The sequence below is a fragment of the Lytechinus variegatus genome, chromosome 3 (assembly GCF_018143015.1).
Source record: "Lytechinus variegatus isolate NC3 chromosome 3, Lvar_3.0, whole genome shotgun sequence".
NCBI lineage: Eukaryota > Metazoa > Echinodermata > Echinoidea > Temnopleuroida > Toxopneustidae > Lytechinus > Lytechinus variegatus.
Window position 1 is genome coordinate 23,016,938 of NC_054742.1, and position 12,182 is coordinate 23,029,119.

Below are 12,182 nucleotides of genomic sequence, written 5' to 3' on the forward strand. Positions count from 1 at the left end.
TCGAGTACCTCTAGCCCTTCAATCAAATTGGTTGGACGACCGGTTACACTTTACATATAACATAGTTATAAGGAGAATGAAGGGGACCATAGAAAGAAAGCATGAGAAAAGGGGAGATTTTGGTAGGGAGAGAATGAATCAGAAAAGGATCATGCTGAAAATTTCATTAAAATCTGATAATAACAAAGTTATTGAATTTGAAATTTAACAACATTTTGGTAAAAAATTAACCCAATGTACACACGATCGTCAGGAATATTTGTTAGGCTTATTCTATAAAATGAAATAATTATTTCATATTTTCATACATGTGTGTATGATATGTCCCAAGTATCATATCATTATTTCCAGCAATGCATATCTTCACATTAAAGGTCTAGTCCACCACAGAAAAGATTGTTTTGAATCAACAGAGAAAATCAGGCAAGCATCATGCAAAATATTTCATCTAAATCGGATGCAAAATAAGACCCTCACTTTTTGTTTTGGTTTTCATTGTTTGAATTGTACAATATTTCAATTTTTTACAGATTTGACAATAAAAAATAAAAATAAAACTTTATTTCATAGGACAATGAGGAGAAAATTATAATATTTCATATTTAAAAAACAAAGAAAAGTGAATGAGTGATGTCATCAGTTCCCTCATTTGCATACCGACCTGGATGTGCATGTAACTATTAAGTGAAATTGAGCGAAACTTAAAAATGTCATACCTTTCTTATTTTTCATCCGATTTTTATGTTTGATTTTTCTCTTTTTAATCAAATCAACTTTTTTGTTAGGGTGGACATGTCTTTGAAATAAATTTTCACTCCATTTTTTATAGTTCTCGGAGGACAAAATGTAAATTAGCGCGACTTCTTGTAATAAAATACAAAAGAACAAGTGGGGATATGACATCAGCTGGGAACGTCGTGGTCTAGTGGTTCTGACTCTCACCTTTCAAACAGAGGGTCGTGAATTTGAGTCCTAGCCATGGTGTGTTTTCCTTCAGCCCGAATTTCATCCACACTGTGCATCACTAGACCCAGATGAAGTGAATGGGTACCCGGCAGGATTAATTCCTTGAAGCTGTAATAAGAAATATTGGATGAAAACAATGCAAAGGACAGTATATTAGCTAAGGGTTCAAAATATGAATGCTTGTCATGTGTGTAAGCTTTCTTTAGAAGTTCATATATTTTTTTATATATTGAGAAATTTGCAGTATACTCTACCATTCAATTGAATGATACCAATTAACAAATATCAACAAAACATTTTGTAAAATATGATAAATAAATTTATGTTTAACCATAGATGGGTAGACAATAACCTATTATATAATGGGAGGTTGCCCCAATGATGACAAATACCACAACAAATGAATACCTGGGGAAAAAGTGTCCACCCTTCCCCCCTCAGCCAACATACTGATTTTTTTCTGGGGGGGGTGTCAGAAAAGACGTGTGCTCCTCTAAATAGGGATGACATTTGTCCTTTCTAAGGATTTTTTACCATTCCTGACAAGGTTTTTTTTTCAGCTATGCCACTGCAGGAATACAATCTGTTTTATCTCATGAAGCTTTGCATTTTTTTCTACTGAAGAAAATTCTTACACACCTACCTTTCATAAACTCCAATTGTTTCTTGTACACGGTACGTTTTCTGTGTTCAACACCCGTCGTGTCATTCCAAGATAAGGCTGGATCATCTACCTTATCATCCAGTGTATCCGTCGTCCAAACTTTGAAAATGAAATAAAATCAATTTAAGTGTTGTAAAATCTGCATGTATGTGCAGATACAAACAAAAATAGAATACTAATATAGTAATAGAAAAATAATGATCTTAGAACTTTAATGTTAAAGATATTTTTCATGGACCTCTGATTACCAGCCCAGAATTTAGGATAAAAATAAGGAAATGTGATAGTATTTCAGCGTAGTTCAGACAAGGCTGTATTATAACTGTGCATGCTTTATACTAGTAATAGCTATGTCATCTGAAATCAAATTTCTAGAGCAGCAATTTTCAAGAGGGTAATCGATGACATAAATTCCATTTTTCTGGTATTGACAATCGCAGAAGCAGATCCAAGTGGGCACATTTGACCTGTGCCCCCACCTTGAGAGCAATAGTTGATGTGTTTGATAAAAATGTGGCTTTCTTACACAAGTGTTCTCCCCCCCCCCCTTCGAAAGTTACAGCAAATATTTATATTAAAAATATTGTCTCATACAAGAGGATCTCCTTTTTGGTTTGCTTGTTATTTAAAGTTTCCTTGGGAAAATGTGCCCCACTACCCCCTTTGAGAAATCATGGATCCGTTCATGGACAATCATATGCCAGTGGATGAACTCCAGACGTTTTTTAGGCAAGTTTTGATCAGTAAATAAATAAAAACAGATAAAATGTGATCACAGGACAAACTTAACTTTAAAAGAGGATAAAATTTACTTTAAAAATTGATATGCCTAGCCCCATGAAAGGATCTAAGAATACCCTCCGGCACTAATGCAGTTTCACACCAGCCAACTCACAGTGAACAATTGTGTACAACGGATAGCGGAGCGTGAACGTAGCGGTCGTGTACATTTTTGCTTATTACATGACGTCATCCAGCCACTGCCGAGAACTAATTTATGAATGAAAATATAGTAAGCATGCGCAGTGCAAGCCTTTTTTTTCCCCACACAGAATTCCACCAAAACAAGTGTGCAATTCCCTATCACCTCGTACCAAAATCGACCTAGAATTTCAATTTTCCTATATTTTATATGAATTATGAAAGGTATTCTCGGAGGATCTATTTTCTCACCGATACCGCACAGGTAAGCGAATTTTGAATACTTCTTGCTTTTCCGTCAAAATCTTACGAATTAGCGTCTATATGTCATCGTGTTCCTTGGAATTTGTAAAGTCTATCGCAACGTGCATAAAGTCAATTGGCTTCCGGGTTTTGGAGCGTCGCATGAATATGCATGAAATTGCAGTTTCGATAATTTTCGATCGATACCGGAGCGATCCGATCACGAACCAAGACCATTTACCGTGTACACAACATGACCGGATATCGTTATCGATACTTCCGCACGCAGTCCAAAGGAATTATTTTTGGGACCACGTGGTCATGACGTGATCTGCGCTATTGACCAATCAGCGGTCTTCGAATCGCTGTGCGGAGACGATCTATCCGTTGTACACAGTCTATGGACAATTGTTCGTTGTGCATGCAACTTCAAGCAAAACTCCCCACCAGAATTGTCTACACACATTTTGAGATCAATACACAATATGCCCACCACTTTTCAAAATTATGCGGATCGCTTGGATTCGCCGTCATGTTGATATGGACCGAAGTTATGCGATCAAAAGATTCGCATGCGGCATGCTGGCAGTTTGTTTGCCACATGTTAGCATGATTTGGTTGCTAACTTCAGTCCATATAAATATTACGGCGAATCCGAGAGATCCGCGAAGTGATGTCTACGGATTAGATCAACGACGTCGAGATCGAAGACTAAATACAGCCATTCCCAATATTTTGAAAAACGGTGGGTATATTAACATCGAAATGTGACTGAGAGACCTGTCATGACATTTGGGAACAAGTTTTGGTGATGAGGTATGCTGGTAATCGGCCGGTGCAAAACTGCATTAGCGCCAGTTTTCTCTGCATATTTATTGCAGCCTCTGTAGAAAAATTGAATAGGAATCGTTTGTCACTCCGTCCAGTCACAGTTCCACACACAAAGTGCACATTTTACCATTGAAATAGTATGTGCAATGAGTGGTGTGTACAGTGTAGCAAAGTTATAGACCTGCGTAGCCTTTATCATTTTTTAAACTTTAGGACCCTTACCATGTTTCACCTCCATTTTATCTCATTTACCAACATCTATCAACAACAACAACAAATTATAGGCCTAATTTCAAAGCAATATTTGTCGGCAAGTTTTCAATTTCAGTAAATTAACGTGTGCAGTAACGGTCTATTTATTCACAATTAAAACTTTGACAGTCTTGACATTAGCATTAACAAATCATTCATTCACGAATTCAATGTATTCAGAGATGGTTTTTGTAAAACATTGACAATAAACATCAGGCAATATGAGCGAATTACTATTCAATGCTCGCCGATCTTAACTCTGCCAATACAAAGCATAAACCATAAGCACTCCCTATCGTCAAAGCCACGTCCCGGCCCGTAGAGCAGCGGCCAGCGCCAACGGGGCAGTGACGGTGGCAGTGCAGTGGTCGTGCATGTCGTGGCAGTACAACGACATCTAACATTTTGAGACAATTTGAGAAATAAATCAAAGAAAATTGTTATAGAACTTACTGTTATAGCCTTCTACAAATGACTTTGAAGTCGCTGTCCGAATCTGACCCGTGTTCCTTTAGTTTTTGATGAATTATCGACGGACTTATCAACAGCAAAACGGTAGTACCGGTAGATCGAGTTTTCTTTTTCAAATATTGCACTTGGCGGTTAGACGTTCGCGCGTGCGTAGTGCGAGAACAACACGTATAATAGAGCTACCTGGCAAGCAGCCAAGCGGCCCCTCTCGCCAAAGCATATGGGGGGGGGGATAAATTATGACAAAATATGGGGGGAGGGGACTTCTTCGCCAAGATAAATACACATCCCGATATGGGTGGGGGGTGAATTAAAACCAAATCAGGGGTGTCTTCTTTTTCCTCTCGATTGGTTCTGGGTTGGAAACCATGATGGCGTGAGTGCATGCCACTGTTTTCCTTGGATCTTGGAATCTATGAAAAAAGTTTTCGATCCCTTCACTTTTTTTTCCTGTTCTCTATGTTATTTTCTTTTTTATTTTCATTGTCTTTTTTTCTTTTCTGTTAATCTTTCTTTTCTTCTTTGCCTTTTTTCTTTTCTTGTTTTTTCCCCTTTATATATATATTTTTTACTCACTCCTCTTCCCTTTTAATTTGCTTTTGTAATGATTGAAATTGAGATTTCATTCAGTAGATTTCTTTTCTGTTACATTGTACTATACCCTGTATGGCGGCAGGGAATTTTGATAGGGGTGAGGGAGCAAGACCATGTGGATAATCAAGTAATGCCGGCCTATAGAATAGCTCTCCTCTTTATAAACGCCGTCCACAAGTGGGAAAGAATATTTAGAGCCTAAAATAGAATTAGAATTTTGGAAATATCATTTGTAAAAAAAAGGGTGAAATAATTCATGATTGGAAGCAGCTATAATAGCGTACAAATGGGTCAGATGGGGCTTTTGACGTTGCAGACAGACCAAATCAGGGTTTGCGGATGGGAATTTGATAGAGGTTGGGGGACCAAGACAACCAACAGTGAATTCATTTTTAGCAAAATATGGGGCATTGCAAGAAACTTGCAATCGAAGCAATCGAACGCAAATCAATTTCAGACTCCAAAATCATGAGAGTCATACTTTTCATTGCAAACTTGCAACTGATCCATAAAAAATCCAAATTGATATGTTCTAGATAAACTTAATGTATCATCACCTGTAAATTTGCATCTGATCGAATTTTGGGATTGATTGCAAATATCTTCTTGGAACACTAAATATATAGTTCTTTTTATAAAAAGCGGCCATAAACAAGCAAAATGATTATAAAAATAGAATAAAACTTATTAATTAAAAATTAAAACCCTTTTTATCAAAAAAGATTTCATTGACCGATTGATTTTATTTTTGCATGCACCCATTGCATCAGATTTAAATTTATGTACAATAGTAAAATATAACAAATTTATAATATTGTATCATAACCACTGGATCAATAATATTTAAACACATATAGACCTTTTACTTAATAAGGACAAAGACAATTTAAAAGAATGCAAGAGACCATGTTTACAATCATGAGCGATTACACTTGATTTGGGGAAGCTGCTCGCATAAAAGTCACAGGTCAAATATTTAATTAACTCTAAATACCTTTTAATCTTTGATATATTTTCTTTAAATCTTCGGAATTATGTTAATGGGTAATGCAATTGGGCATATCATTCAGCATTAACACAAATGGCATTCATTAGGCAAACACCACTAAGCCACTATAGCTTTACAATTATCCAACATGATTATATTATATACCACTAGGCACATACTACTAAGACACCATATTGATACCAATCATACCATTATAGAGGCACATACTACTGAGACACCATTGAATACCACTGAGACACCATTGTATACCACTGAGACACCATTGGGTATATAATGGTATACCATGCAGTCATACCATTAGAGGCACATACTACTCAGACACCATTTGACACCACTGAGACACCATTGGGTATATGGTATACAATTCATCATACCAGTCATACCATTAGAGGCATATACTACTGAGACACTATTGAATACCACTGAGATACCATTGTATACCACTGAGACACCATTGGATGTATGGTATACTATTCACCATACCAATCATACCATCACAAGCACATACCACTGAGACACCATTGAATACCACTGAGACACCATTGTATACCACTGAGACACCATTGGGTATATCATGGTATACCATGCAGTCATACCATCAAAGACACATACTACTGAGACACCATTGAATACCACTGAGACACCATTGTATACCACTGAGACACCATTGGTGCATGGTATACCATCCATTATACCAGTCATACCATTAGAGGCATATACTACTGAGACACCATTGTATACCACTGAGACACCATTGGTGTATGGTATACCATTGATCATACCAATCATACCATTACAGGCACATACTACTGAGACACCATTGAATACCACTGAGACACCATTGTATACCACTGAGACACCATTGGATGTATGGTATACTATTCATCATACCAATCATACCATTACAAGCACATACCACTGAGACACCATTGAATACCACTGAGACACCATTGGGTAAATGGTATACCATTCATCATACCAATCATATCATTAGTCACATACCACTGAAACACCATTCGGTATATGGTATACCATTTACCATTAAATAAACTACCAATTACCATTAAGAACTTACCATTGAAACACCACTTAAATACCATTCGCGTACCATTTACCATTCAGATTACCATTCAACTACCATTCGGCACCATTCAAATACCATTGGCGATTTTTATAAGGGAAACTTTATTATAATTCTCACACTTAATTCCCCCACTTAACAACATATATTCATTGCTAGAAAAATACATGGTTGGAAAGACCAAGACAATTGCTTGACATTGGTATCCTTATTTTACACAAAACTAAGGATGGTAGAAAATATCACAAAAGAGCTACATGCTTGTAATTCGGTTTTGACGTTTTGACTGATCGCGATTCCAATGCGCATGATAAGTCAAAACGTATCGCTTTTCACGTGCAAAGCCTATGCAGTGCCGTGTTGATATGATGGTTTGGCTGACCGCCCGCATTGAAAACATGGTTAGTCATAACATATCGCTCTGTTACAGTACACGTAAAGGTAAATGCTAGTTTTGGTAACGATATCAAAATGAGTTTGTACAGAATCCAATACAATGACCACCAATTAAGTGTCTGTTTGTATAAATAAAACATATGTGCCAAAGGATTCTGGAAGAAATTGTGTAATTGCTGAGAAATCAGCAAATAAGCACAGGATTCGGGTAGAGCGTCGGGCCCGACATTCAAAGCAACAATTATACACTGTCCCACATGCGCTTATCTGTGTTGGGGATCTTTAGTGTGAACAGTTTTCAGCGTAGATTTCAAGATTTCACTAAGTCCAGTTTATGTAACTGTACCAGATCTAGGTATTCGATGATATAGTGACAATTAAGCCTTGCTTTACAGACTTTCTCATGAAATCCGTGTTTACTGCAACTACTGGAATTTCTTTTTAAAACCAAAATTAACTGATATGATGGTTCGGATGAATGTCAACGATATGACAGACTGTCAATATTAAAAATTCAAAGGTTTATTTTATTGTCTTTGGTATAATAAATGTAGGTCCATGGTATTAATAAAAACCATAATGCATACTCTACATGAAGAGTGAGTGCTATTTGTAGGCACCATTGAAGTTGGATTAGTATGTACTGCAGGGCTTTTTTTATAAGCCTGTTTTCACCAGCAAGAGCTTTAAAAAATATCAAAATTTTCTGATCAGTTAAAGCTCATAATTAACTCTGGGTAATAATAGCAGGGCCCGCTTGGAGAACAGTTTTAGCAAGCTGAAGTGGCTACCCTCTGTACATGTAAATATACTGCTATTATTATTATAATAATTTGTAATGAAGGTGCAAATAGCATGAATTGTTTGTGTTACTTCTCTGAATTCCAAGCCCAAGTCTACTGAAGTTGTTGTTGTGGGGGTTTTTGTAAAAAAAAACCCTTGCTATGTATCAACTTAGCCAGGTTATTTAAAGACATACTGAAATTTTGCCTTGAGTTAATTTATTTCCTATGATAGACCATCGCATGTTGTTCAAAATGTGAAGCCCAAAAGTAGTCATATTATACTGTATATCTTTTTTAAAATGGAGTTTTTCTGAAATCCTGTCAAGTGTCAACCCTATATACTTGTACAAATTTCAGATGAAATTTTTTATGATAAAAGAAAAGGATAAGAGAAGAAGTTTTATTTAAAACATATCTCCTATGATCCTTTGATCTTATGAATTGTTCTCAACATTGTTTCTACACTATAGCAATCTCTGAATAAAGTGCACAAGTCATAAAACCGACCGAGATGTGGCACTTTTGAGTGATTTCACAAACTTACAATTTAAAAAAAAAAGTTTATAATGCTAACAATCATGTGCATAATATGGATGGCATTACTAAGTGATCTAAGACCCTTGTTTTTCATAAATTTTAACGGTTTATGAAATTCCTGGATTGCGTTTCATTTCAAATATTGAAATAAGAAATTCAAGTTATAAACAAACTTTTGCATATTCGTGGTAGAATTTATAATGCTTTAAATGGGTATAAATAATTGTTGTTGTTTCCTTCAAAATTACAAAGTTATGAGCATTGTTAAAATATACAAAGTTTGAATGTGATTCTATAAAAATCTAGAGACCGGGGCCTGTCACATAAAGATTTGCGAGTATATGCATCCCTAAAATCAAATGCAACTTGATTTTGTGAATATCAGACATGCATATTCAGGACTTGTACTTGATTTTTTTTCCTGCAACAGGACCAGATCACGGCTTGTTAGGCTTAAGCAAGAACTGCCCCTACTTGGGCTGCTCATGATTTTATTTTGTCTTTTTCTGTGGTAAGGGTAGTACTTGGGTTAAAATGTCTAGTGTTAGCTTGGACTGATGATGACCTGGCTTTTTATGCATAATGAAATGAGGCAGAAAAGTGCCTCTAGTCAAAGGTTGTAAGGGTTGAGAGGTGTCTATGATCATACATGTATATTGACTCATACTCCTATGTTCATAATTTGTCAGTCCTGTCTATTATGAAGCTCATTAAATTAAAGCATGGCTAATGGCCTTGTTGGCTTGTGTCTAGGCAAAACAGTTATTTTATTTTGAAATAAAAACTGACTTAAAACTATTTAATGTAGAACAATCGTGGTATTGTTGCCTATTGTCATCTGTCACAGTAAAAAGATTTTATTTTATTTATGTATTCCATTGTTATCTGCACATGAACACTTTATTCAGAGTTTGAATTAATACCCCTTTCATAAACCCAATTATGCGGATGATATCCGCATAATTTGGTTGTAATCGGAGCGGGACCAGAGTTATCCGCATTATTTCGATGCTGCAATTATCCACATAATAGCGGCATCGGGACCAGATTTTGACTTTATGAACGCATTTCTTAAGTAATGCGGATAATTGCCATGGTGCGGTCACAAGGTCACCCTTTTCCAACACAACCCCATCGGAGGGGGTGTGTGCAGTTGCCATGACAATTATCTGTTTTTTTCAGGTCGGGCGCTCGTAAAAAAATAGTGCGGATTATTTTCAGAGTTTGTGAATGCAATTTTTATTGAATTATCCGCATTACTCTTAGGCGGATAATTGGAGAATGGGTTTATGAAAGGGGTTAAAAGGATGGATTCTGGAAATTTATACCCCCCATGCTCTTTCCAACAATCTCAACCAAAGGGAATAAAGGTAATTGTAAATAACTCAATGTTGAATAACACATTTGGTTTCAAAACTCTATACAATATCACATAGGTCTTTAAAATAATCGTTTAACCCAATGGCAATGGAGTGGCACTAATTAACTGCCCACTCTACCATCATTAGTGTATGACTTGGATACTTGATTGTATGCAGCTCATTAAAATTATTAGCATTCTCACTTATATTGAACTATCAGAATTTGTTGATAGCATTTCCTCAGGGGTTATTGAATGTACACTGATGTATGTATCACAATAGCAAATTATATACTATGAATATTTATGTTTTCCATATAAAAATAATTGGTTATGTTTATTTCTGATCAGTCTAGAGTCTGATACGGTAATGGATTTAGCTCTTATTACGGTGAACCTACAATGTAGCTATGCAAAAATGGACAAACTTCACTGTTAGCCATGCTTAGGTCTACATAAAAAGATGAACTGGATTAAAACCAGGGTTAAATCTTACTGTACATTCCTGTATAGTAACTTGTTCAAAATAAACCACTATTGATACATGCCTGACTGCCTGTATGAACATCTGTGTATATTATATGCATTTGATAAAATACATGCGTAGAGATTGGTCGACCACAGTGTACCTAACACCATGTTCATAATGTTTTTTTTTTTCTTCAAATATTACAAACCTCATTTATTCACTACAGATTTCTTGTGATCTCAGTTTAGATCATCAACTGAATGATCTAGTTTTCCCCTGTGCTTTGGATTCATTCAGTTAGATATTTCTATAATTTTTTAATTTTCACTAGCGGTACATGCTATCGGCATGTGATGGAAAAAATTGTTTACCCGCAAGATGAAACTAGGCCTCATGAAAATGAACATTCGTGATGCAGACATGTATTTCAAATTGCCCAAAATACTATAGTTTGAAATTACAAATATATTCTGTGCAGTCTTTGATGTAGAGCAATTATTTGTATTTTTGGAATCGACTTCAAAGTAATTATTGATGTGCAGTCTGCAATGATGATACATGTATAGAGGATCTCAGTTTCTCAAGAGATGCTGATGGAACACCTCGACCAAACAGGACATCAATGTTCCTCTATTGCCTGATTGCAACTGGTGGATAGTGTTCAGTTTTCAGAGTCAATCTAAGCACCAGTTGAAATCAGAGCTGTAGGGGAATATCCTCATCATGTGATCCTGTACTAGACCTGATGATGTCATCAACCAGTGATTTGTATCTTCTCTACCACCTACAAGTATAAATTATTTTATATTGTAATATTCTGTAAACTCGCTGTATAAATGTATGTACAACATGCAGCTTGTTCAGTGAAAGCGTATTCATATATGTGGCAGATTACCATGGCCATACATGTATCTGTTGGTGCACTTTTCTTTGCATGAAAATGATTTGAAGATGCAGTTTTAGGAATTTTGTTTGTGAAATAATGCATGTGAACAAGCCCAATAGGGCCACATAGATTTTTAAAGATGGGAAAAAAAATGCAAAACTTTTTTCTAGCCTATGTGAAATCTTGCAGGCAGATCAGTGCACATTCTGGCTATGCAAAATAATTTCCTGTATTACTAAAATGACTACATGTATAATACATCAATAAGACATCACCTAACTCTTTTTTTTTGGGGGGGGTACATATAATATGATCTCTCAAATTAATATTATCCCCAAGGAAGCAGCCATTTGTTAAAACTCAAATTTGCTCATAGTCATACATGTAGTGTATAAGGATTGTCTGCATTGATTGTGTACATGGTCATGGACTTAGTATACATTTTTCTTATTTGAATAGTAAAAAGCTAATGCGACATTTGAAGAAGATCTTTCTGAATAAATATTCGCCCGTTCATTATCTGTTGGGAGAGAGCATATGTTACTAGTGTAATAGTAAAATATCTGTGATTCAGTAAAAAAAAATGATGGCTTACTATACTGCAACCCGTTTTCATTTGACATACATTTTACTACAATTTTTATAGGCTGTAGCTGTATGTCATACGAAATGGATATATCCAAATTTTGTTTGCATGATATAATTTTTATTAATGAA

At 35.7% G+C, this 12,182-nt stretch overlaps 1 protein-coding gene and 1 long non-coding RNA gene across 2 annotated transcripts in view; one reads left to right on the forward strand and one right to left on the reverse strand.

Moving 5' to 3' along the window:
* LOC121411985 overlaps positions 1-12,182 on the forward strand; it is a 49,898-nt gene that overhangs the window by 25,186 nt on the left and 12,530 nt on the right. The gene's annotated exons all lie outside the window — the stretch shown is intronic.
* On the reverse strand, positions 1,059-4,371 carry LOC121410534. Its single transcript, XR_005969355.1, has 3 exons — positions 4,331-4,371; positions 1,610-1,729; positions 1,059-1,074 (listed from the first exon to the last, which is right to left on the reverse strand). It is a non-coding gene; the product is annotated as an uncharacterized LOC121410534 (long non-coding RNA).